This window comes from Salmo salar, chromosome ssa10 (genome assembly GCF_905237065.1).
Source record: "Salmo salar chromosome ssa10, Ssal_v3.1, whole genome shotgun sequence".
Taxonomy (NCBI): Eukaryota; Metazoa; Chordata; class Actinopteri; order Salmoniformes; family Salmonidae; genus Salmo; species Salmo salar.
The window spans coordinates 19,676,407-19,704,225 of NC_059451.1; the positions used below are offsets into that span (position 1 = coordinate 19,676,407).

Sequence of the window (27,819 nt, forward strand, 5' to 3'; positions counted from 1 at the left end):
TTAGCACAAAAGCGTTACGTTTATTATGGAATATGACACTAAGATCATATTTTCAGGGGGTCAGGATTCTTCTCCGGTGCTGGCTGGCTATGCCTAAAGCGGGTCCTCCCAGGGGATTGGTTGCACGCCATTTTCATCAGGTCTGTCCTACCAGTCAGGCTGGTTTGCGGACAGACTGTCACTGGTCTGGGGAATGGACCCACTTCCAGGCATTGGCTCACCGGAGAGGGAGGGATAGATGCAGTATCAATGCATAAGACAGTCAGTGATGGAAGAATTACAGGTACTTGGGAAGATCCTTCTCCACCGCCTGAAATGGAGAATAAATAGTTGTGATGAATTGCATCCATGCCTTTTAGTTTCTCTCCTTATATGGATTTAATATAATTGCATTTCATTTGTTAGGTAAGAGCTGAACCAGTAGGCCTATCTGTGCATTAGACATCTCTAACACAAAGAAAGCTCAGATTCAAACTCCCATTCAAATCAAATTGTATTTGTCACATGCTCCGAATACAACAGGTGTAGTAGACCTTACCATGAAAAGCTTACTTACAAGCCCTTAACCAACAATGCAGTTAAGAAAATAGAGTTAAGAAAATATTTACTAAATAAACTATGAAAGAAATTTAAATAGTAAAAAAAAGAAACAAAATAAAATAACAATAATGAGGCTATATTCAGGGTGTACCGGTACCAAGTCAATGTGTGTAAGTACAGGTTAGTCGAGGTAATTTGTACATGTAGGTTGGCGTAAAGTGACTATGCATAGATAATAAACAGTGAGTAGCAGCAGTGTAAAAACAAAGGGGTGTCAATGCAAATAGTCCAGGTGGCCATTTGATTAATTGTTCAGCAGTCTTATGTCTTGGGGATAGAAGCTGTTAAGGAGCCTTTTGGACCTAGACTTGGCGCTCCATTGGCATGCGGTAGCAGAGAGAACAGTTTATGACTTGGGTGACTGGAGTCTGACAATTTTTTGGGCCTTCCTCTAACAACGCCTAGTATATAGGTCCTGGATGGCAAGAAGCTTGGCTCCAGTGATGTACTGGGCTGTACACACTACCCTCTGTAGCGCCTTACGGTCAGATGCCGAGCAGTTGCCATACCAGGTGGTGATGCAACCGGTCAGGATCCTCTCAATGGTGCAGCTGTAGACATTTTTGAGGATCTGGGGACCACATGCTGAGGGGGAAAAAGCATTGTTGTGCCCTCTTCACGACTTTCTTGGTGTGTTTGGACCATGATAGTTTGTTGGTGATGTGGACACCAAGGACACCGCTCCACTACAGCCCTGTTGATGTGAATGGGGGCGTGTTCGGCCCTCCTTTTCCTGTAGTCCACGATCATCTACAGTGAGGGAAAAAAGTATTTGATCCCCTGCTGATTTTATACGTTTGCCCACTGACAAAGAAATTATCAGTCTATAATTTTAATGGTAGGTTTATTTGAACAGTGAGAGACAGAATAACAACAAAAATGTTATAAAATGATTTGCATTTTAATGAGGGAAATAAGTATTTGACCCCTCTGCAAAACATTACTTAGTACTTGGTGGCAAAACCCTTGTTGGCAATCACAGAGGTCAGATGTTTCTTGTAGTTGGCCACCAGGTTTGCACACATCTCAGGAGGGATTTTGTCCCACTCCTCTTTGCAGATCTTCTCCAAGTCATTAAGGTTTCGAGGCTGACGTTTGGCAACTTGAACCTTCAGCTCCCTCCACATATTTTCATTGGGATTAAGGTCTGGAGACTGGCTAGGCCACTCCAGGACCTTAATGTGCTTCTTCTTGAGCCACTCCTTTGTTGCCTTGGCCGTGTGTTTTGGGTCATTGTCATGCTGGAATACCCATCCACGACCCGTTTTCAATGCCCTGGCTGAGGGAAGGAGGTTCTCACCGAAGATTTGACGGTACATGGCCCCGTCCATCGTCCCTTTGATGCGGTGAAGTTGTCCTGTCCCCTTAGCAGAAAAACACCCCCAAAGCATAATGTTTCCACCTCCATGTTTGACGGTGGGGATGGTGTTCTTGGGGTCATAGGCAGCATTCCTCCTCCTCCAAACACGGCGAGTTGAGTTGATGCCAAAGAGCTCCATTTTGGTCTCATCTGACCATAACACTTTCACCCAGTTGTCCTCTGAATCATTCAGATGTTCATTGGCAAACTTCAGACGGGCATGTATATGTGCTTTCTTGAGCAGGGGGACCTTGCGGGCGCTGCAGGATTTCAGTCCTTCACGGCGTAGTGTGTTACCAATTGTTTTCTTGGTGACTATGGTCCCAGCTGCCTTGAGATCATTGACAAGATCCTCCCGTGTAGTTCTGGGCTGATTCCTCACCATTCTCCATGATCATGATCATTGCAACTCCACGAGGTGAGATCTTGCATGGAGCCCCAGGCCGAGGGAGATTGACAGTTCTTTTGTGTTTCTTCCATTTGCGAATAATCGCACCAACTGTTGTCACCTTCTCACCAAGCTGCTTGGCGATGGTCTTGTAGCCCATTCCAGCCTTTTGTAGGTCTACAATCTTGTCCCTGACATCCTTGGAAAGCTCTTTGGTCTTGGCCATGGTGGAGAGTTTGGAATCTGATTGATTGATTGCTTCTGTGGACAGGTGTCTTTTATACAGGTAACAAGCTGAGATTAGGAGCACTCCCCTCTCAATCTTTTTGATTGAGAGGGGGTCAAATACTTATTTCCCTCATTAAAATGCAAATCAATGTATAACATTTTTGACATGCGTTTCTCTGGATTTTTTTGTTGTTATTCTGTCTCACTGTTCAAATAAACCTACCATTAAAATTATAGACTGATCATTTCTTTGTCAGTGGGCAAACGTACAAAATCAGCAGGGGATCAAATACTTTTTTCCCTCACTGTACTTTGTCTTTCTTACGTTTAGGGAGAGGTTGTTGTCCTGGCACCACACTGCCAGGTTTGTAACGACCTCCCTATCGGCTGTCTCGTTGTTGGTGATCAGACCTACCACCGTTGTGTCGTCAGCAAACTTAATGATGCTGTTGGAGTCGTGCTTGGCCATGCAGTTGTGTGTGATCAGGGAGTACAGTAGGGGACTAAGCACGCACCCCTGAGGGCCCCCCGTGTTGAGGATCAGCATGGCAGATGTGTTGTTGCCTACCCTTACCACCTGGGGGTGGCCCGTCAGGAAGTCCAGGATCCAGTTGCAGAGGGAGGTGTTTAGTCCCAGGATCCTTAGCTTAGTGATGAGCTTTGAGAGTACAATGGTGTTGAACGCTGAGCTGTATTCAATGAACAGCATTCTCACATAGGTGTTCCTTTTGTCCAGGTGGAAAAGGGCAGTGTGGAGTGCAATAGAGATTGCATCATCTGTGGATCTGTTGGGGCGGTATGCAAATTGGACTGGGTCTAGGGTTTCTGGGATAATGGTGTTGATGTGAACCATGACCAGCCTTTCAAAGCACTTCATGGCTACAGATGTGAGTGCTACGGGTCAGTAAACATTTAGGCAGGTTAACTTAGTGTTCTTGGGCACAGGGACTATGGTGGTCTGTTTGAAACATGTTGGTATTACAGACTCACACGGAGCGGTTGAAAATGTCAGTGAAGACACTTGCCAGTTGGTCAGCGCATGCTCGAAGTACACGTCCTGGAAATCCGTCTGGCCCTTGTGAATGTTGACCTGTTTAAAGGTCTTACTCACATCGGCTGCAGAGAGCGTGATCACACATTCGTCCAGAACAGCTGATGCTTTTGTGCATGTTTCAGTGTTACTTGCCTCGAAGCGAGTATAGAAGTTATTTAGCTCATCTGGTAGGCTTCTGTCACTGGAGTGATCAATATGTCAAGGTTAACCAGAAAGATTCCAGCCTCTACCTACTGTAAGTTAAGTAGGAACACTAGCGTGGGGAATCAGGATGCTAGGTTTGGAGTGAGAGCTCAATAATAACACTAGTTTGAAGATTCTATCTAAACCAGGGAGATTCCAGCCTCTGCCAAATATCAATAAAACCATTGTTGGGGGGTGGACCAGGTTCTCATTTACTCTCAGAATGGGAACTGTGGAGAGAGCACAGGGATGAAGGAGCACGAGAGAGCAAACCATGACCCTTTTGCTCTCGAATGAATGAAAAGTGCTATTTTCATTTCATCAACCTCCTTTTTTTCCTGGTTTAAAATGAAATGAGGTGACCCCCCAGAGTAAATACAGCAGAATCAGACAGTGCAGGCTTCCATTTGTGTCTCATTTATCAGCGTGTGACAGGGGTCAGGCATTCATAACGCTAGACTGAGATGAGAGAGGAGCCGTGGTGAAGGAGAGAGGGAGACCTGGATCCCCCCACTCAGTTATGGTATGAGCCTGGGGGAGAGACCAGCACATCGCCTCTCCTAGGGTTAGGGTAAGTAGACTGGAGGGCATCACCTACAGTACTGCTGTCACGACTTCTGCCGAAGTCGATGCCTCTCCTTGTTCGGGCGGTGTTCGGTGGTCGCCGTCGCCGTTCTTCTAGCCATCGCTGATCCATTTTTCATTTTCGATTTGTTTTGTCTTGTTTTCCCACACACCTGGTTCCTGCGATTGAGATTGCTTCATCTGTGGATCAGTTGAGTTGGTATGTGATTTGGAGTAGGTCTAGGGTTTCAGGGATGATGGTGTTGATGTGAGCCATGACCAGCCTTTCAAAGCACGTCATGGCTACCTACGTGAGTGCTACGGGGTGGTAGTCATTTAGGCAGGTTACCTTAGTATTCTTGGGCACAGGGACTATGGTGGTCTGCTTTAAACATGTAGGTATTACAGACTCGGTCAGGGAGAGGTTGAAAATGTCAGTGAAGACACTTGCCAGTTGGTGCGCGCATGCTCTGAGTACATGTCCTGGTTATCCGTCTAGCCCCACGGCCTTGTGAATGTTAACTTGTTTCGAGGTCTACAGAGAGTGTGATCACAGTCGTCCGTAACAGCTGGTGCTCTCATGCATGCTTCAGTGTTGCTTGCCTCGAAGCGAGCATAAAAGGCATTTAGCCCATCTGGAAGGCTCGCCTCACTGGGCAGCTCGCGGCTGGGTTTCGCTTTGTAGCCCGTAATAGTTTTCGGTGTCTGCAAGTGTCATGTCAAAATAGTTTAGTTGATCACCAAATATGGCGTTTCGCTGAACAACGATTTTCATTTACTCCCGTAACTGCTGGTATTTACTTCCAAAAAAGTTCTAAAATAGTTTTTACAAGCAACTTAAAAAATGCCTCTTCGACACCTCCAATGTATCGAGCTGTTGTAGGCTAGACTTCTGACCAGTGCGTGGAAGTAATGAGAGATTGGAGGTGTCGAATAGGCACTTTTTCAGTTGCTTGTACATTTTTATTTAGACCTTTTTTGGAAGTACATACTGGCTGTAACAGGGGGTAGATCAAGATTGTTGTCACGACTCCTGCCGAGGGTGACTCCTCTCCCTGTTCGGGTGGCGCTCGGCGGTCGTCGTCACTGGCCTACTAGCTGCCACCGATCCCTTTTTCCCTTTTCTGTTGGTTTTGTCTTGATTGTTTGCACCTGTATATGATTAGTGTTTAGTTGAGTATTTAAGCCCGTTTCCCCACCTGTTCTGTGTGCGGGCTTACTTTCTGTTGTCGACTGTTGTTTATGCAGTGGTACGTGTTGTTGGATCATTGTGTTTGTTGGATCACACCCAGTTGTGTTTTCGTGGGTGTACTTTTCTTTTACGGTGCAATTCATTAAAAGCCCGTTAGCAACTACTCCTGTTTCCTGCGCCTGACTCCACACCCACTACTGCATTCGTTACAATTGTTGTTCAGCGAAACTCCATATTTGGTGATCAACAAACGTATTTTCACATTATAACTTGCTGACCACACCGCCTGCGTTGCAAAATACTTTTACACATACGTCATTTAATAATTTCACTCAAACTGCTCGCGAGCTTCTGCGTAGCCCAGCGTTAAAATAGAACTTAGTTCTATTTTTGATGTGTGATGTGCTGCAAGTCCCGCCTCTCCCATCTCCTCATTGGTTTTTAGGAGCATATACCCACGTGGGTGATTGAATGCTCAGTAACTGAGGTCCACACTCCAGTCCAGTTGTTGGTGGTAATGCACCTTAAAGTTGGTTGCCAACCGCCATATAAAGTCCACAGAAGAAGACTGAAGGAGGAGAGATTACAAGAAACTAACTAGGTTTCCCCTTTTATCTTTGGATGAATTGTCGTAGTAGAGAACACATGATTTTGTGTGACTCAAAATGGGTCAAAATTCTACAAAGATCCAGGAAAATAAGACCTTTCCTGTAAAATAACAACACAATGTTTATATCCCAGGACAAATTAGCTAGCAACAGCAAGCTAGCGAGCTAAATGTCCATGAATGTTTCTTGTGTTTCAACATGTCCCACAAATCAATATAGTTCAGAGTTCGTTTTGATATTTTAACATGCGTGTCCTGATCCCGTCTGATGTGGATGGACAAAATCAACATGCGGATGCACGTGCGTGCCCGGTGTAATCAGCATGTACGGTAACGCTTGCAGAGCTGATGAATGGGAGTTTTAATCGCAGCTTCCTATGTGTTAGAGAGGTCTCTAACGCACATATACTGGTTCAGGTAAGAGCCATGACAGTAGCAGCTTTCTGTAGGGACATTATGAGATACGATGTCTGCCCTATATTCACATTGTCTGCGTGCTTGATAGAGGATGGCTGCCTGATCCCGATGCCAACACCCCGCTCATCATCACCCTCACATGATCTTAACCTCCGCCTCTTGTGTGTCCCTTCCAACCCCCCACTACAGCATTACCCCACTCTGTTCAACTGAGCAATTTCATCACTACCAACAATTTTATGGTGTTGTGAGCGCATGAAATGGTCAATAATGCATACTTTTCAGAGGCAAAGTAACAAGGTATAATGTTAGGGAGGGTGATTCCAGGCCGGGCCTGAGGTTATGGCTGAGTACTGCTGTCTCACATGGATGTGTCAGTTAGTCCATCATAGACCTGTGCTGTAATTAGAGTCAATGTGTGAGAGTAAAAGTCATTGACTTACGCTGGGATCACCCATCGGTCCATATCTCTTCATAACCTGGCCCTCTCTGTTGATAAGGAACTATAAAGCCAGAGAAAAGGAACTGAGTGATGGACATTTAAACTAATTCTGCACTTAACATCCCATTTCTAGCTGCAAAATCTGGTAATAATCAAAAGGTCTTGTTTTCAATTTGTTAGCCCAACAATTCATGAATCCTAAAATAGACATATAATTAAAGCTAGAATCCTTAATTTAAACAATGACAAAGTGGGCACCCTGCCACTGTTTTGGTTTAAAAGTAAGGGGATGGGCCTGGAAAAATGTAACCACTCAAATTCATAGATAGTGCTATGGATGCAACGATGGACCATCCATGATATCAACATGTATAGTTTTAATCATGTTTTGAGGCTATACAGTGTTTGTTTACATTTACATTGTTTACAAACAAAGGCGTACACAAGCTTCTATTTTGGGGTTTGAAAGTTGAACTATGCTAATGAGGCATTTATAAGTTATATTTTTCAAGAATCAATGGGTATATACAGTACCAGTCAAAAGTCTGGACTCACCTACTCATTCAAGGGTTTTTCTTTATTTTTACTATTTTCTACATTGTAGAATACATCAAAACTATGAAATAACACATATGGAATCATGTAGTAACCAAGTGTTAAACAAATCAAAATATATTTTATATTTGAGATTCTTCAAAGTAGCCACGCTTTGCCTTGATGACAGCTTTGCACACTCTTGGCATTCTCTCAACCAGCTTCACCTGGAATGCTTTTCCAACAGTCTTGAAGGAGTTCCCACAAATGCTGAGCCCTTGTTGGCTGCTTTTCCGTCACTCTGCGGTCCAACTCATCCCAAACCATCTCAATTGGGTTGAGGTTGGGTGATTGTAGTGGCCAGGTTATCTGATACAGTACCATCACTCTCCTTCTTGGTCAAATAGCCCTTACACAGCCTGGAGGTGTGTTTTGGGTCATTGTCCTGTTGAAAAACAAATGATAGTCCTACTAAGTGCAAACCAGATGGGATGGCGTATCGCTGCAGAATGCTGTGGTCGCCATGCTGGTTAAGTGTGCCTTGAATTCTAAATAAATCACTGACAGTGTCACCAGCAAAGCACCCCCACACCATCACACCTACTCCATGTTTCACGGTGGGAACCACACATGCAGAGATCATCTGTTCACCTACTCTGTGTCTCACAGAGATACAGCGGTTAGAACCAAAAATCTCAAATTTGGACTCATCAGACCAAAGGACCGATTTCCACCGGTCTAATGTTCATTGCTCGTGTTTCTTGACCCAAGCAAGTCTCTTGTTATTGGTGTCATTTAGTAGTGGTTTCTTTGCAGCAATTCGACCATGTAGCGCCTGATTCACACAGTCTCCTCTGAACAGCTGATGTTGAGATGTGTCTGTTACTTGAATTCTGTGAAGCATTTATTTGGGCTGTAATCTGAGGTGCAGTTAACTCTAATGAACTTGTCCTCTGCAGCAGAGGTAACTCTGGGTCTTCCTTTCCTGTGGCGGTCCTCATGAGAGCCAGTTTCATCATAGCGCTTGATGGTTTTTGCGACTGCACTTGAAGAAACTTGAAAAGTTCTTGACATTTTCCGTATTGACTGACCTTCAAATCTTAAAGTAATGATTGACTGTCGTTTCTCTTTGCTTATTTGAGCTGTTCTTGCCATAATATGGATTTGGTCTTTTACCAAATAGGGCTATCTTCTGTATACCACCCCTACAGCACCTTGTCACACAATGCATTTGAGCCAATCAGTTAAGAACTAAATAAATTCCACAAATTAACTTTTAACAAGGCACACCTGTTAATTGAAATGCATTCCAGGTGACTACTTCGTGAAGCTGGTTGAGAGAATTTGTATTTATCCTTTATTTAACTAGGTAAGTCAGTTAAGAACATTCTTATTGGCAATGACGGCTTACCATAAGGCAAAAGGCCTCCTGGGGCTGGGGTTAAAAATTCCAAAAGGGGCTGGGATTAAAAATCATTAAAAAAATATATAAATATATGACAAAACACAACGAGAGACAACACTACATAACATAGCAAGGCAGCAACACATGACAACAAGGCGTGGTAGCAAAACAACATGACAACAACATGGTAGCAACACAACATAGTAGCAGCACAAAACATGGTACAAACATTATTGGGCACAGACAACAGCACAAAGGGAAAGAAGGTAGAGACAACAATACATCACGCGAAGCAGCCACAACTGTCAGTAAGTGTCCATGACTGAGTCTTTGAATGAAGAGATTAAGATAAAACTGTCCAGTTTGAGTGTTTGTTGCAGCTCATTCCAGTCTCTAGCTGCAGCGAACTGAAAAGAGGAGCGACCCAGGGATGTGTGTGCTTTGGGGACCTTTAACAGAATGTGACTGGCAGAACGGGTGCAGTATATGGAGAATGAGGGCTGCAGTAGATATCTCAGATAGGGGGGAGTGAGGCCTAAGAGGGTTTTAAAAATAAGCATCAACCAGTGGGTCTTGCGACGGGTATACAGAGATGACCAGTTTACAGAGGAGTATAGAGTGCAGTGATGTGTCCTATAAGGAGCATTGGTGGCAAATCTGATGGCCGAATGGTAAAAAACATCTAGCCGCTCGAGAGCACCCTTACCCACCGATCTATAAATTACGTCTCCGTAATCTAGCATGGTTAGGATGGTCATCTGAATCAGGGTTAGTTTGGCAGCTGGGTTGAAATAGAAGCGATTACAATAGAGGAAAACAAGTCTAGATTTAACTTTAGCCTGCAGCTTTGATATGTGCTGAGATGTGCTGACAGTGTATCGTCTAGCCATACTCCCAAGCACTTGTGCGATGTGACTACCTCAAGCTCTAAACCCTCAGAGGTAATAATCACACCTGTGGGGAGAGGGGCATTCTTCTTGCCAAACCACATGACCTTTGTTTTGGAGGTGTTTAGAACAAGGTTAAGGGCAGAGTAAGCTTGTTGGACACTAAACGTTTTTTTGTAGAGCATTTAACACAACATCCGGGGAGGGGCCAGCTGAGTATAAGACTGTATCATCTGCATATAAATGGATGAGAGAGCTTCCTACTGCCTGAGCTATGTTGTTGATGTAAATTGAGAAGTGCGTGGGGCCTAGAATTGAGCCTTGGGCTACTCCCTTGGTGACAGGCAGCGGCTGAGACAGCAGATTTTCTGACTTTATACACTGCACTCTTTGAGAGAGGTAGTTAGCAAACCAGGCCATAGACCTCTCAGAGACACCAATACTCCTTAGCCGGCCCACAAGAATGGAATGGTCTACCGTATCAAAAGTTTATTTTTTTTAACTGTGCCTTCTTCAGGTGATGCCGAAACATTGGTGATTTAACCAATAAATTACTGTGAGTTTATATATGGAGTGTGTGTGACGCTCTTAATTTTTATGCTACTGTACATATAGCGTTCATTTAAAGTAAAAAATGGATGTAGCAATTAAGGATTCTAGCTTTAAGTTTGTATTTGTATTACTCTAGGCCCAGAAAGACCACAATAATACGACTACCTAATTAATGTTTTTTTTAAACAAAAATGGACATAGGCCAGGGGTATTCAAGCAGGGATCCGAGGAGGTACAGTAGGGGGTCCGAGAAATTTTATTTTTTTAAATGTATTTTTTATGAATATCGCTATCAACAGAATAATCACATTTTTAATTACATACCTACAGTAGAGAATATGATCATTTCTTTCTAATGATGTCAACTTTATTTCTTTACTCATAATATTGAGCAAATTACACTCATTGGAGCCAATTACTCTCACTGGAATGAGTACCTGACATAGGCTTTGAAAAAGCCCCCGTGAATAGGCTACCAGTGTGGCAAGTGCTGCTGGTAAGCTTTCTTGACTTGGACATTCATTTTTGCCAACACATGGCTAACCTTTTTTTCAACCAGTTAAACAGCTGCTCTTAGTTAAAATACAGTGCATTCAGAAAGTATTCAGAACCCTTCACCTTTTCCACATTTTGTTACATTACAGCCTTATTCTAAAATTGATGAAATTATTTTTTCCCCCTCAATCTACACATAATACCCCATAATGACAAAGCTAAAACAGGTTTTCTGAAATTTTTGCAATAAGGCTGTAAAGTACCAAAATGTGGAAAAAGTGAAGGGGTCTGAATATTTTCCGAATGCACTGTTTGTTTGGAGTTAGCCTATTAGCTAGAAAGGTATGTTAGAGTTTACACTTCCTCTTCCAATTATAATGTGGGGAGGTCAAAATAATGAAAAACTATCCACCAAATCTATTCATTTTAAAATATTGATTACTTTTCCTTGCCGTTATCATTCACTTGATGATAAGACATGCGAAAAATAAATGTTTTGTCAACGTATGATTGGGGTCCCTGGGTTTTCCTGGGAGGGGGTCCCTGGGTTTTCCTGGGAGGGGGTCCCTGGGTTTTCCTGGGAGGGGGTCCCTGGGTTTTCCTGGGAGGGGGTCCCTGGGTTTTCCTGGGAGGGGGTCCCTGGGTTTTCCTGGGAGGGTGTCCCTGGGTTTTCCTGGGAGGGGGTCCCTGGGCAAGAAAAGGTTGAAGAACCCTGACATAGGCTATAATGTTGAACTCGATGGGCATGGCACTGATCAACCTTTTCTTTCACGAGGGATATAATCTTGGCACAAAACTCTGGGTTACTCCAACTCGGCTGTGTCAACTTGTTCTGATGGGAATATCCGATGACTAATAAGAAATAAATATATACCTTAGTGAAATTCCACTTGATGTCACTGATGAGAAAAAAAACAAGATCATTAGATGAAGCAATCATTAACACAGTGACAATAACCAAACTCATACACGTTACATTTAGAACATCTACTTATAAACTGCATATAAGCCATTATGCTTATCTGAGCATTAGTAAGCAGTTGTAAATAATTAGATATCATGTGTTTTAAGTCTTAACATATTTTATATGAATGGTCAAAAAATAATCATATGTGATGAGTCTAACCACTCCATTAGTAACACGTCTCTCCAGAACGTCTCCACTTACTTTCCCAGGAAGCTTCTCCCCTTGGGCTGCTCCTTCAGCCACTTCCACACGGGGTGGGCGTTGGGCCCGTTCACATTGATCTTACTGAACATTGGGAAATCAGCATTGTAGGACTTGGCAAAATTCTTGATCTGAGATTCAGTGCCAGGTTCCTACAATTAACAGAAAATATACCATTGTAATAACATAATAATAATAATGTTGTAAAAATGCATAAGGTGGAGACTTGAGACTTTAAATAAATAAAAATGAGATGTAGCTACCTGTCTCCCGAACTGGTTGGAGGGGAAGGCCAGGATGCGTAAACCTTTCTCAGCGTACTTCGCGTGCATCGCCGCAAACTGAGAGTAGTTTACTGGGGTTTTACCTCATTTAGAGGCAACATTGACGATGATAACAACGTCGCCCCTACACACACACACATTAAAACACAGGAGATAACAGGTTGAAGACTTTTGGAAGGGGTATGGTGAATGATATTTAACATGATTGTGGTTATTTAGTAGGGCCGGGAACTAAACCACTATCGCGATACTCGTTAGTATAGTGGCAAGGAAACACTTCTTTAGGAAAACAGTCCTAATGTTGGAAACAAACATCATTATGTTGTCATCCTGAGTCACATTTATTTTCAAAGCTATAGCACACAATATTTAACATACATCAGGTTTTTAAAGGACCAAATAGTTGTTTTCATTTTTGCCATGAAAAATAATATCGCAATACTGGTATCGTCACAGCCCTATTATATAGTATTTGGGAATGCTGAGTAACTTCTTCCACCCTCTCACCTGTATTTCTCGAGGGAAACCTCGTTGCCATCAATATCCTTTGCAGAGAAGTCATAAATAGATGAGGCCGTCTGCCAGTCCTCTGTCGGAGCAGCCTGGGAAGGAAGAGAATAAAAGAAGAGATTGAGTCAATATGAATGTGTGTCCTGTTTGGTGCTCATGAATACCTGTCTGATGTGCGTGCAGGCACATACGTGCGCTCTCTCACGCTCACTGTAAAGAAAAACTAAGCCTGAGCCAGAATGTCAGCGAACCTCACTATCTCTCTCAAAGTGATAGTCAAAATTCAAATAAAATGCCTTTGCGCTGATCCATTCTACACCAAAATCTGTCACACCCTGATCTGTTTCACCTGTCCTTATTTTCCCCGGTGTATATATCCCTGTGTTTCATGTCTCTCTGTGCCAGTCCGTCTTGTTTGCCAAGTCAACCAGCGTTTTTCCTCGCTCCTATTTTTTCCCAGTCTCTTTTGGTTCTAGTCCTCCTGGTTTCGACCCTTGCCGAACTCACCTGCCTGACCACTCTGCCTGTTCTGTCTTCAAGCCTGCCTATCCCCTTGTACTGTTTGGACTCGTATCTGGTTACTGAACCCCTGTCTGGTCTGACCTCGAGACTGCCCTTCGTCTGGTACTGTTTTGGACTCTGACCCGGTTTATGAACTCTCACCTGTCCCCGACCTACCTTTTGCCTAACCCTTGGATGAATAAATATCGGAGCTCAACTATCTGCTTCCTGTGTCTGCATTTGGGTCTCGCCTTGTGTCCTTATAGAAATCCATTTAATAACATATTTGGAAAAGGTATTTGAATGACAGAAAAACAGCAATTCATATGTGTTAACGTTACTGATTACAAGGGTGTATTTTCCCCTCCAGCAATAAACACTATGCACTTGGCATACGTCCAGAGACAGACAGATTCGACAGCAGAAAACCTTCCATAGTCAATATCGACAAAACATTTTAATCAAAGTGCTGTTTTGAGCCACCATTCCTCAGTAATCTTACCAATGTCGAGAGCATGACAGAGAAAAGTACCCCGGACCCTAGTAGATGCATGACTGCCTTTCAGTAAGGTCCTCTGAAAAGGCAGAAAGCCTATCTCTCACACACCGTTGACAGTGAGCCTTTCGGTGCAGCATCCACTTTAATCCTCCAAGTTATGAAACACTGTAAATAATTAACTTGGAATATACAACATTGTTCTCTGATAGGATGCTTTTATGCTGACCACTGACAGGCAAAGGATGAGAACACCTACAGTCAGTGGTGCTCATAAAAAAAGTGTTCTCTTCCTAGAAGTGAGATATTAAAGCGTAACTTGCACAGAACAAAGGTAAACACATCTTACTCAATCTTTGGGAATTGACCTTGCTTAACACAGTAGTGCTCCTACTCCTCTCTGACTCAATGATCAGTAAGATTTCACATCAACATTAACATAAAAAAATGGACGGAGCAAAAGTCTAATGCTGAGTATTGTCACACCCTGATCTGTTTCACCTGTCTTGTGCTGGTCTCCACCACCCACCAGGTGTCTCCCATTTTCCCCATTCTCCCCTGTATATTTATACCTGCGTTTTCTGTATGTCTGTTTGTCCATGTTTTATGAGCTGAAATAAAAGATCCTCGAAATTTTCCATCTGCACAAAAATATTATTTCTCTCAGAATGTGCACAAATTTGTTTACATCCATGTTAGTGAGCATTTCTCCTTTGCCAAGATAATCCATTCACCTGATAGGTGCAGCATAGCAAGAAACTGATTAAACAGCATGATCATTAAACAGGTGCACCTTGTGCTGGGGACAATAAAAGGCCACTAAAATGTACAATTGTCACACAACACAATGCCACAGTTAAGGGAGCGTGCAATTGGCATGCAATTGGCATGCTGACTGCAGAAATGTCCACCAGAGCTGTTGACAGATAATTGAACGTTAATTTCTCTACTATAAGCTGCCTCCAACATCGTTTTAGAGAAATTGGCAGTACGTCCATCTGGCCTCACAACCGCAGACCACGTGTAACCACGTCAGCTCAGGACCTTCACATTCATCTTCTTCACCTGTGGAATTGTCTGGGGGGGTGGACTCATTCTGATTGGCTGGGCCTGGCTCACCAGTGGGTGGGCTGGCTGCCAAGTGGGTGGGCCAGTCATTGTCACGGCTGTCTGAAGAATGGGACCAAAGCGCAGCGTGTGTATCGTTCCACATTTTATTATAACTGTGAAACTATGCAAGACATACAAATAAACTAATGAACGAAACAACAAACCATGACGAAGTGGTGCAACAAACACTTACTCAAAATAATCTCCCACAAAACCTAGTGGGAAAACCAACAACTTAAATATGATCCCCAATTAGAGACAACGATGACCAGCTGCCTCTAATTGGAGTTCACCCCCCCCCCAAAAAACATAGAAATACAGAAACTAGAACCCCACATAGAAATACAGAAACTAGACAAAACCCCCAACATAGAAAAATAAACTAGAACCAACATAGAAATAAATAAACTAGACAAAACCCCGGCACACCCTGATCTACTCTACCATAGAAAATAAAAGCTTTCTATGGTCAGAACGTGACAGTCACGTGAAATCCATAGATTAGGACCTAATACATTTATTTCAATTAAATTATTTCCTTATATTAATTGTAACTCAGTAAAATCTTTGAAATTGTTGCAATTATATTTTTGTTCAATATCATTTCATAACATCTTTAGAACAATATGTTATAGAATAGAAACAACAGATGTGCTTATGTTTGCATTTTCTAAGCAAGAGAGGATCTGAGAATCTGTCTTTTCATATGAGGGTGGTGGTGCCAGGCATTGCCTTATATAACATGCCTGCCGGTGGTAGGCAACAGAATTGATTCAGTAGAGGTCATTTCACCATTCTGATAAGGTGAAGCCAGAGGAAAATATGAACCTTTCACATGTTTCAACTTTACCACTCACTGATGTCATCTAACAAACAAGGTAAATCATATAGCCTACTCACTGATAAGATGGATATAAAGGAAGGTCCTGACACCATTAAGCAGGGATTGTCAATTAGATTCGGCTGGAACATAATTACAAATAATTTGTAGACCGCAAATGAACAGCAAGAAGCCCAAACAGATACAATATTTGACTAAAACAATAATTTCAAAACTTGCTTACATTTGTATACGGTCATATACACTGACTGTACAAAACATTAGGAATGCATTTTTACATGACATAGACTGCAGGTCAAAGCTATGATCCCTTATTGATTTCACCTGTTAAATCCACTTCAAATCAGTGTAGATGAAGGGAAGGAGACAGGTTAAAGAAGGATTTTTAAGCCTTGAGACATGGATTGTGTATGTGTGCCATTCAGAGGGTGAATGGGCAAGAAAAAATATTTAAGTGACATTGAACGGGGTATGGTAATAGGTGCCAGGCGCACCGGTTTGAGTGTGTCAAGAACTGCAACGCTGCTGGGTTTTTCCACACTCAACAGTTTCCCGTGTGTATCAAGAATGGTCCACCATCCAAAGGACATCCAGTCAACTTGACACAACTATGGGAAGCATTGGAGTCAATATGGGCCAGCATCCCTGTGGAACGCTTTCGACACCTTGTAGAGTCCATGCTCCGACGAATTGAGGCTGTTCTGAGGGCAAAAGGTGGTGCATTTCAATATTAGGAAAGTGTTACTAATGTTTTGTACACTCAGTGTATATATATATTTATATTTATATTATGCGTGGGAATACTTTGGAACACATTTCTAGAAAACTCGGGGAGCCAAATAAAAATCACCAACGGGCCGCCAGTTGGGGAACCCTGCCATATAGCCTACCCTCTGTATACCCCGATACCAAATAAACATCTAAACTGAAAACCAGCCAGATGATACTTGTCCATATTTTTTCCAATTTACAGACACAATATCCTTCGATACCCTATATTTCCATAGCTTTTTCACAGACATCAAACTATGAGTGCATCATCCAGAGTATAATGACATACTAAAACACAAAGTGCTAAATTGTGCTAATATGCACTGTAGGTTAGGCCACTTTGCTGATAGCAGGTTATCAGTACAAACCAGAAAGGCGGTGGAAGTAATGGTTTCATGACACATCCGGTGTCCCCAGTTAATCTAATGTAGCAGGGCTGAAATAAAGTCCCCCGTAAACAAGAAAAGGCAACAACAATACAATAGCTACAATCAACAAAGTTAGACACACTTGGAATTCAGTAAACTAATAATCTACATGTGTTTTTTATTAGATAGCTAACGGTAAATGTTATAATATCAAATTCTGAATATGACTAATTAGTCCTTTATACATCATTAATAAATACAATACCATCACAAGAAGGACTCCACAGCTTTCCAATGTCCCAAATATCAAGGCACGATTAATTTGCCACATTTTGTAACAACTAGATTGATGTAGCAATACATGGCTACATAAATAAGGGTTTGTTGGTTGTGAACATAGAGAATGATAGAGGCCTGTAGTGGGTATTACCATTGGCTGTGCCATTGAGGGCATCCACCATTTTTTATGTAATCTAGGGATTCATATCACAGATTAGTCATAAAAATCTTTGTTCATATTTTCCAGAAAATCTACCAAGTTTCAATACCGGGAATAAATCATAATTATCCTGAGAAATACCTTAAAAATCGCACCCAGGGTTATCCCAAAAGAAAAACAAACATTCTCTGCACCACTATGTAAAGGTTTCACAGCAAGTGAAAGTGATATTTAGTAATGATAGAGTAACTTTGATCACCAATGACATTGTGATTTGCGAAACAGGCCGTTCATAAATCCAGAGCGTTATCATGTTCCTCAATTAATTCAGCACATTTCAGCAGTAGACCTAGGCAATCTCGACACAGAGCACACCCCGAGTAGGCTATAGCGTTGTCGAATCATACAAAACGTGTAACTGCAGTCAAATGACCAAAGTTGCTGAGGTTGCTAGTAGTGATGTTGCGTTTGATACCGGAGCGCTGAGGCATGCGTTGAAATCGCTAAGGAGCCAACCTCGAAGCAGTGTGCCAAAAATGGCGCCGACAGACAGGGCTGCCGTGCTTCTAGCTCTTAGGAAACTTTGCAGTATTCTGTTTTTTTTATGTTATTTCTTACATTATTAGCCCATAATTTATTGGGTGTTATATCATACAGCCGGGAAGAACTTTTGGATATCAGAGCAGCGGTAACTCACCAGCATAACAACCAGGAATACGATTTTCCCGAATCGGATCCTTTGTTCGTACCCCCCAGGGCAATTGAACTGATTCCAGAGGCTGACCCAAAACACCGCCGGCAGAGGAGAGGTACTCGGAGTGGTCTTCTAGTCTGACTCAGGAGGCGCGCACACCACCCACAGCAAAGGTAAGCAAAGGTAACTGAACTAAATGACTATCTCCCCGTAGCTCTAGTCAAAGATCATATCCCCTCTACCTTACCTGACACCCTAGACCCACTGAAATGTTCTTACCGCCCAAGTAGATCCACAGACGATGCAATCGCCATCGCACTGCACACTGCCCTATCCCATCAGGACAAGAGGAATACCAATGTAAGAATGCTGTTCATTGACTATAGCTCAGCATTCAACACCATAGTACCCTCCAAGCTCATCATTAAGCCCGACGCCCTGGGTCTGAACCCCGCCTTGTGCAACTGGGTCCTGGACTTCCTGATGGGCCGCCCCCAGGTGGTGAAGGTAGGAAACAACACCTCCACTTCGCTGATGCTCAATACTGGGGCCCCACAAGGATGCGTGCTCAGCCTCCTCCTGTACTCCCTGTTCACCTATGACTGCGTGGCCACACACGCCTCCAACTCAATCATCAATTTTGCAGACGACACAACAGTACAGTCGTGGTCAAAAGTTTTGGGAATGACACAAATATTAATTTCCACAAAGTTTGCTGCTTCAGTGTCTTCAGATATTTTTGTCAGATGTTACTATGGAATGCTGAAGTATAGTTACAAGCATTTCATAAGTGTCAAAAGCTTTTATTGATAATTACATGAAGTTGATGCAAAGAGTCAATATTTGCAGTGTTGACCCTTCTTTTTCAAGACCTCTGCAATCCGCCCTGGCATGCTGTCAATTAACTTCTGGGCCACATCCTGACTGATGGCAGCCCATTCTTGCATAATCAATGCTTGGAGTTTGCCAGGAGTTTCCTGGCCATGGACCCAAAATATCGATGTTTTGTTCCCCGAGCCACTTAGTTATCACTTTTGCCTTATGGCAAGGTGCTCCATCATGCTGGAAAAGGCATTGTTTGTCACCAAACTGTTTGTGGATGGTTGGGAGAAGTTGCTCTCGGAGGATGTGTTGGTACCATTCTTTATTCATGGCTGTGTTCTTAGGCAAAATTGTGAGTGAGCCCACTCCCTTGGCTGAGAAGCAACCCCACACATGAATGGTCTCAGGATGCTTTACTGTTGGCATGACACAGGGCTGATGGTAGCGCTCACCTTGTCTTCTCCGGACAAGCTTTTCTCCGGATGCCCCAAACAATCGGAAAGGGGATTCATCAGAGAAAATGACTTTACCCCAGTCCTCAGCAGTCCAATCCCCGTACCCTTTGCAGAATATCAGTCTGTCCCTGATGTTTTTCCTGGAGAGAAGTGGCTTCTTTGCTGCCGTTCTTGACACCAGGCCATCCTCCAAAAGTCTTCGCCTCACTGTGTGTGCAGATGGACTCACACCTGCCTGCTGCCATTCCTGAGCAAGCTCTGTACTGGTGGTTCCCCAATCCCGCAGCTGAATCAACTTTAGGAGATGGTCCTGGCGCTTGCTGGACTTTCTTGGGCATCCTGAAGACTTCTTCACAACAATTGAACCGCTTTCCTTGAAGTTCTTGATGATCCGATAAATGGTTGATTTAGATGCAATCTTACTGGCAGCAATATCCTTGCCTGTGAAGCCCTTTTTGTGCAAAGTAATGATGACGGCACATGCTTCCTTGCAAGTAACCATGATTGACAGAGGAAGAACAATGATTCCAAGCACCACCCTCCTTTTGAAGCTTCTAGTCTGTTATTCAAACTCAATCAGCATGACAGAGTGATCTCCAGCCTTGTCCTCGTCAACACTCACACCTGTGTTAATGAAAAACCACAACCCCAAACAACAAAACAAAAATTCCTCTACTAAAAGGGAGGGAAGGGAGGGTGGCTGCCGTCAACGACGGCACTGTGCTACACCCCCCCTCCCCAACCCACCTATATCAGGAGGTGGCTCCGGTTCTGGCCGTCCCAGGCAGTCGGGCCACTCTGGCAGCTCGGGGCAGTCTGGCCAGTCTGGCAGCTCGGGGCAGTCTGGCAGCTCGGGGCAGTCTGGGCAGTCTGGCAGCTCGGGACAGTCTGGGCAGTCTGGCAGCTCGGGACAGTCTGGGCAGTCTGGCAGCTCGGGACAGTCTGGGCAGTCTGGCAGCTCGGGACAGTCTGGCAGCTTGGGACAGTCTGGGCAGTCTGGCAGCTCGGGACAGTCTGGGCAGTCTGGCAGCTCGGGACAGTCTGGGCAGTCTGGCAGCTCGGGACAGTCTGGGCAGTCTGGCAGCTCGGGACAGTCTGGGCAGTCTGGCAGCTCGGGACAGTCTGGCCAGTCTGGCAGCTCGGGCCAGTCTGGCCAGTCTGGCAGCTCGGGGCAGTCTGGCCAGTCTGGCAGCTCGGGGCCGTCTGGCCACTCCGGCAGTTCGGGGCAGTCGGGCCACTCCGGCAGTTCAGGGCAGTCTGGCCACTCCGGCAGTTCAGGGCAGTCGGGCCACTCCGGCAGTTCAGGGCAGTCTGGCCACTCCGGCAGTTCAGGGCAGTCTGGCCACTCCGGCAGTTCCGGGCAGTCTGGCCACTCCGGCAGTTCCGGGCAGTCTGGCCACTCCGGCAGTTCCGGGCAGTCTGGCCACTCCGGCAGTTCCGGGCAGTCTGGCCACTCCGGCAGTTCCGGGCAGTCTGGCCACTCCGGCAGTTCCGGGCAGTCTGGCCACTCCGGCAGTTCCGGGCAGTCTGGCCACTCTGGCAGCTCCTGACTAGTGGGTGGCTCTGGCGACTCTTCACTGACGGGCGACTCTGGCGATTCCTCACTGACGGGCGGCACTGGCGACTGTTGACTGGCGGGCAGCTCTGGCGACTGTTGGCTGGCGGGCAGCTCTGGCGACTGTTGACTGGCGGGCAGCTCTGGTGACTGTTGACTGGCGGGCAGCTCTGGTGACTGTTGACTGGCGGGCAGCTCTGGTGACTGTTGACTGGCGGGCAGCTCTGGTGACTGTTGACTGGCGGGCAGCTCTGGTGACTGTTGACTGGCGGGCAGCTCTGGTGACTGTTGACTGGCGGGCAGCTCTGGTGACTGTTGACTGGGTTTACGCACTTGAAGCCTGGTGCGTGGTGCTGGTACTGGGCGTACCAGATTGGGAACACGCACCTCCAGGCTAGTGCGGGGAGCGGGAACAGGACGAGTCGGACTGGGTTGACGCACTTCCGGGTCCGCACGAGAGACAGGAGCTGGAAACCCAGGGCTATGGAGGCGCACAGGCGGTCTTGATCTTACCTCCTGCACAACCCGTCCTGGATGGATGGAACTAGTAGCCCTGCACGAGCGGGGTGCTTGTACAGGGCGGACTGGGTTGTGCAGGGGCCTGATGGTAGCTGTGCGTAGAGCGGGAGTTGGGTAGCCTGGTCCTCGGAGGCGTACCGGCGACCAGATGCGCTGCGCAGGCATCCTCCTACCAGGCTGGATGCCCGCTCTAGCACGGCACCTGCGAGGGGCTGGAATAACGCGCACCGGACTGTGCGTGCGTATGGGTGAGATAGTGCGCTCCTCAGCGAAACATGGCGCTCTCCACCTCATACGCTCCTCCATATAACCACGGGTAGCTGGCTTCCGGCTCTTCCTAGGCCTAGCCAAACTACCCGTGTGCCCCCCCAAATTTTTTTATTGGGGGTGCCTCTCGTGCTTCACCCTCAGCGCGTTCAAGGCCTCGTACCTCCGCCTCTCTGCCATGGCTGCCTCAATTTCCCACTGCGGGAGGCGATAATCCCCAGCCTGGTGCCAAGCTCCAGCCCCGTCCAGAACTTCCTCCCAGGTCCATCTCTCCCGCCAGTCCAACTCGAAGTCCCTTTTCTGCTGCTTGGTCTTTAGTTGGTGGGAGATTCTGTCACGGTTTTCGTCAGTTATGGAGGACCAACACGCAGCAGGTATGTGTATACTCATCTTCTTTATTTACGGGAAAAGAAGGGAAAAAACCAAACAAACACGTATACAAAAATAACGAAGCAATGAACGATGAAATAACAGTCTTGACGGCACCACAGCAATCCAAGAACAATCTCCCACAAATACAAGACAAACACACCCAACTAATATAGGACTTCCAATCAAAGGCAACACCAAACAGCTGCCTTCAATTGGAAGTCCACCCCAATTAACTCAACATAGAAACACACTCACTAGACTACACATAGAAATACATAAACATAGACCATAACTCAAAACCCGGAAATAATAAATCAAACGCCCTCCTAACTAACACACCACCCTGAACCACATAAAACAAATACCCTCTGCCACGTCCTGACCAAACTACAATAACAATTAACCCTTATACTGGCCAGGACGTGACAGCTGCCCAATATACATAGACTTGAAATCATCACTGGCCACTAATAATGTTTACATATTTTGCATTACTCATCTCATATGTATACACTGTATTCTATTCTATTCTACTATACCTTAGTCTATGCCGCTCTGACATTGCTCTCCCAAATATTTAGATAATCTTAATTCCATTCCTTTACTTTAGATGTGTGTGTATTGTGTGTATTGTTGTGAAATTGTTAGATATTACTAGCAAGAAACACAAATATTTCACAATAACATCTGCTAAACGTGTATGTGACAAAAAAATATATTTGATTTGATGCATGTATATTTCTTCTTCTTCCAAAAAGGTGTATTGCTGTTTTGCTGTGTATTGCTGTCACCTACTGGGTGGGGTAAAAACAGATACTGTACAAAGCTTTGTTTGAGCACATGCTTTTTCAAACTGTGTGTTTTCGGCTTGTTTCTGGCGCATTCTCCAATTACAGCTGCTTTCCAATATTTCAGTTGATTATAACTAAGGTGAGTTTCCCTCTCTAAGCTTTTTTCTAGGCCCAACGGCTGTTTCTTCGTCTACTCACTCCGTTGCCGCCTCCGCAGCTTTGTTCTCAATACCAGTTTAAATCAATATAGCCTACTGTTTCTCATTTCATTTCTGTGATGACCAGGCCTGGCCTCGGGCTTCAGCTCAACAGTTTTGGGTCGGACCGGGATTTACTTTTTCTCCCCCAATTTCGTGATATCCAATTGCGGTCAAATTACAATCTTGTCTCATCGCTGTAACTCCCCAAAGGGCTCGGGAGAGGCGAAGGTCGAGTCATGCGTCCTTCGAAACATCACTCACCAAACCGCTCTTCTTAACCCCTGGCCACTTAACCCGGAAGCCAGCCGCACCAATGTGTCGGAGGAAACACCATTAAACTGACGACCAAAGTCAGCCTGCAGGCGCCTGGCCCGCTACAAGGAGCCGCTAGAGCGCCAAGTAATGCCCCCTCCTCCAAACCCTCCCCTAACCCGGAGGATGCTGAGCCAATTGTGCGCTGCCCTACGGGACTCCCGTTTATGGTCGGGACTTCAGCCACCAAAGTCATCCGGCAAACGGTACCAGAGCATCCATTGGCTGTCGGACCAACCATCTCTGAGACAGCTTTTACCTGCTAAATAGCCATAAGACTGCTAAATAGTTTGTCGGGGTAACCATTTAATTATCTGCTTTGACCCCATCTTGTACAGACTCTATGCACACTCACAAGACTATGCACTAAGTGTACAAAACATTAGGAACACTATACTAATATTGAGTTACACCGCCTTTTAAACTCAGAACTGACTCAATTCTTCTGGGCATGGACTCTACAAGGAGTCGAAATTGCTGGCCCATGTTGACACAAAGGTATATTTTCTGGGTGATTTCAATATTGACTGGCTTTCATCAAGCTGCCCACTCAAGAAAAAGCTTTAAACTGTAACCAGTCAACCTACCAGGGTAGTTACAAACATCACAGGAATTATATAATCAACATGTATTGATCACATCTTTACATATGCTGCAGAAGTGTGCTTTAAAACAATATCCAAATCCATCAGATGTATTGATCACAATATAGTAGCCATACTGTATCTAGGAAAACCAAAGTTCCAAAGGCTGGGCCTAATATAGGTGTATAAGAGGTCATACAATATGTTTTGTAGTGATTCCTATGTTGATGATGTAAAGAATATTTGCTGGGCTATGGTGTGTAATGAGGAGCAACCAGACACTGCACTTGACACATTTATGAAATTGTTTATTACAGTTACTAATAAGCATGCACCCATTAAGAAAATGACTGCAAAAACTTAAATTCCCTTGGATTGATGAGCAATTGAAAAATTTTATGGTTGAGAGGGATGAGGCAAAACAAATGGCAAATAAGTTTGGCTGCACAACCAAAATAAGAATCTGTACTATGAAACAAAGATAAATGATATAAAGAATGATAGTAAAAAGCTTCGAAGCACCTTAAATGACATTTTGGGCAACAAACGCAAACTCAGCACCATCATTCATTGAATCAGATGGCTCATTCATACCAAAACCCACTGATATTGCCAACTACTTTAAACAAAGGAGGTCGGTGACACCTTAATTGGAGAGAACGGGCTCGTGGTAATGGCTTGAGCAGAATGAGTGGAATGGTATCAAATACATGAAACATATGGTTTTCATGTGTTTGATGCCATTCCATTGGCTATGTTCCACCCAATATTATGACTCGTCCTCCCCTCAGCGGCTTCCACGGACTTTAATATTTTTTTCATTGGCAAGATTAGCAAACTTAGGCATGACATGCTGGCAACAAACACAGACACTACACATCCAAGTATAACTGACCAAATTATGAAAGACAAGCATTGTAATTTTGAATTCCGTAAAGTGAGCGTCGAAGAGAAGAAAATGATTGCTGTCTTATCAACAATGACAAGCCACCGGGGTGTGACAACTTGGATGGAAAATTACTAAGGATAATAGATGACGATATTGCCACTCCTATCAATCTCAAATCAAATTTTATTTGTCACATGCACCGAGTACAACAAGTGTAGACCTTAACGTGAAATGCTTACTTACAAGCCCTTAACCAACAGTGCAGTTCAAGAAGAGTTAAGAAAATATTTACCAAATAAACTAAAGTAAAAAATATTAAAAAGTAACACAATAAAATAACAATAACAAGGCTATATACAAGGGGTACCGGTACCGAGTCAGTGTGCGGCAGGGGTACAGGTTAGAGGTCATTTGTACATGTAGGTAGGGGAGAAGGGACTATGCATAGATAATAAACAGCGAATAGCAGCAGTGTACAAAACAAATTGGGGGGAAAGGGGGGTCAATGGAAATAGTCCGGTGGCCATTTGATTAATTGTTCAGCAGTCTTATGGCTTGGGGGTAGAAGCTGTTAAGGAGCCTTTTGGTCCTAGACTTGGCGCTCCGGTACCGCTTGTCGTGCGGTAGCAGAGAAAACAGTTTATGACTTGGGTGACTGGAGTCTTTGACAATTTTATGGGCTTTCCTCTGACACCGCCTATTATATAGGTCCTGGATGGCAGGAAGCTTGGCCCCAGTGATGTACTGGGCCATACGCACTACCCTCTGTAGCGCCTTACGGTCAGATGCCAAGCAGTTGCCATACCTGGTGGTGATGCAACCGGTCAGGATGCTCTTGATGGTGCAGCTGTAGAACTTTTTGAGGCAAGGCAAAGGGTGGCTACTTTGAAGAATCTCAAATCTCAAATATATTTTGATTTGTTTAACACTTTTTTGGTTACTACATGATTCCATAAGTGTTATTTCATAGTGTTGATGTCTTCCCGATTATTCAACAATGTAGAAAATAGTAAAAAATAAAGTAAAACCCTTGAATAAATAGGTGTGTCCAAACTTTTGCCTAGTACTGTAAGTATTCACACCTCGAGTCAATACGTTGTAGAAGCATCTTTGGCCGCAATTACTGCTGTGAGTCTTCCTGGGTAAGTTTCTAAGAGCTTTCCACACCTGGATTGTGCAACATTTGTCCATTATTTTCAAAATTCTTCAAGCTCCGTCAAATTGGTTGTTGATCATTGCTACAACCGTTTTCAGGTTTTGCCAAGTAGATTTAACACAAAAATGTAACTCGGCCACTCAGGAACATTCACTGTCTTCTTGGTGAGCAACTCCAGTGTAGATTTGTCCTTGTGTTTTAAGCTATTGTCCTGCTGGAAGGTGAATCTGTCTCCCAGTGTCTGGGGGAAAGCAGATTGAACCAGGTTTTCCTCTAGGATTTTGCCTGTACTTAGCTCCATTCCGTTTCTTTTTTATCCTGAAAACATCTCCAGTCCTTAACGATTACAAGCATACCCATAACATGATGCAGGCACCACTATGTTTGAATGGAGAGTGGTACTTAGTAATGTTTTGTATTTGCCCCAAACATAACACCTTGTATTCAGGACAAAAGGTTTATACCTTTGCCACCTTTTTTGCAGTATTACTTTAGTACCTTGTTGCAAACAGGATGCATGTTTTGGAATATTTGCATTCTGTGCAGGCTTCCTTTTCACTCTGTCAATTAGGTTAGTATTATGGAGTATCTACAATGTTGTTGATCCATCCTCAGTATTCTCCTATCACAGCCATTAAACTCTGTAACTGTTTCAAAGTCACCATTGTGAAATCCCTGAGCGGTTTCCTTCCTCTCCAGCAACTGAGTTAGGCAGGATGCCTGAATCTTTGTAGTGACGACGAATTGATACACCATCCAAAGTGTAATTAATATTTTCACATGCTCAAAGGGATATTCAATGTCTGCTTTTTAAATTTTTACCCATCTACCAATAGGTGCCCTTCTTTGCGAGGCAATGGATAACCTCCCTGGTCTTTGTGGTTGAATCTGTGTTTGAAATTCACTGGTCAACTGAGGGACCTTACAGATAATTGTATGTGTGGGGTTTGAATACTTAGAGTCAAAATTGGCCCTGCACAGCTTCCAGAAAGACGCTTTCAAACTAGGGATTTCGTGGCTAGTTGGGGTTAGACAGTAATTCTGCTCATAGATTATGCATGTCTATAAACTACACATTGGTACATCCAGCCAAAAGCGGGAGGTTAAAAAAAGCCTTAGTCGTCGCCGGAGCATGTCTTTCCGGAGCATGTCTTTAATATTTTTATGGAATTACTCAACATCGGTGATGACGTTAAGTGTTTTAACTGGGCTCTTACTCTTTGCTGTGACAGGTAGTAAAGATCATCAGACCCAGTGAGACTGCTGGGTGATATATCACCTACAGGTCCAGTGAGGATTTCAATGTGAGTGTGAACATCTTGATTGCACTGTTATGGCTGTTTCCTAACCGGTTTCTCTGTATTGTTAATCATTTCTTAATTTATCTTTAAACAGACATCGTTGGAACAATACACAAATGGAAGTTGTTCACATTGATTGTGTCAAATTTCACATCACAATTGTTGTTAGGCTAATATAAAGGGGAACACAGTAATAATAACCTCTACTGGTGGAGTGCATAACACGTTTTAAAACTAGCAAGTAGAAATATAAGCCATGGGTGCCATTAGGCTGAAGGTGTTAATCTAATGACCTTAGCAAAAACTGCAATATACTGAATCATGATAGATTAACTGTAAAAAGTAAATGTCCACATACCTTTTTCCTGAAGTGAGCCATCTACTGTAGTGTGTATTGTAGTGTGTACTGTAGTGTGTATTGTAGTGTGGGCAGCTCAGACTGAGATAGGCAAAGGGCTTGGACAAAATTCAAATGTTGTGGATAATGTTTACGTCAATGGCCTTAC

General features: G+C 44.0%; 1 pseudogene; it reads right to left on the reverse strand.

Moving 5' to 3' along the window:
* LOC106614001 (phospholipid hydroperoxide glutathione peroxidase-like) lies at window positions 1–27,790 on the reverse strand (annotated as a pseudogene).
* Window positions 27,791–27,819: the final 29 nt, after the last annotated feature.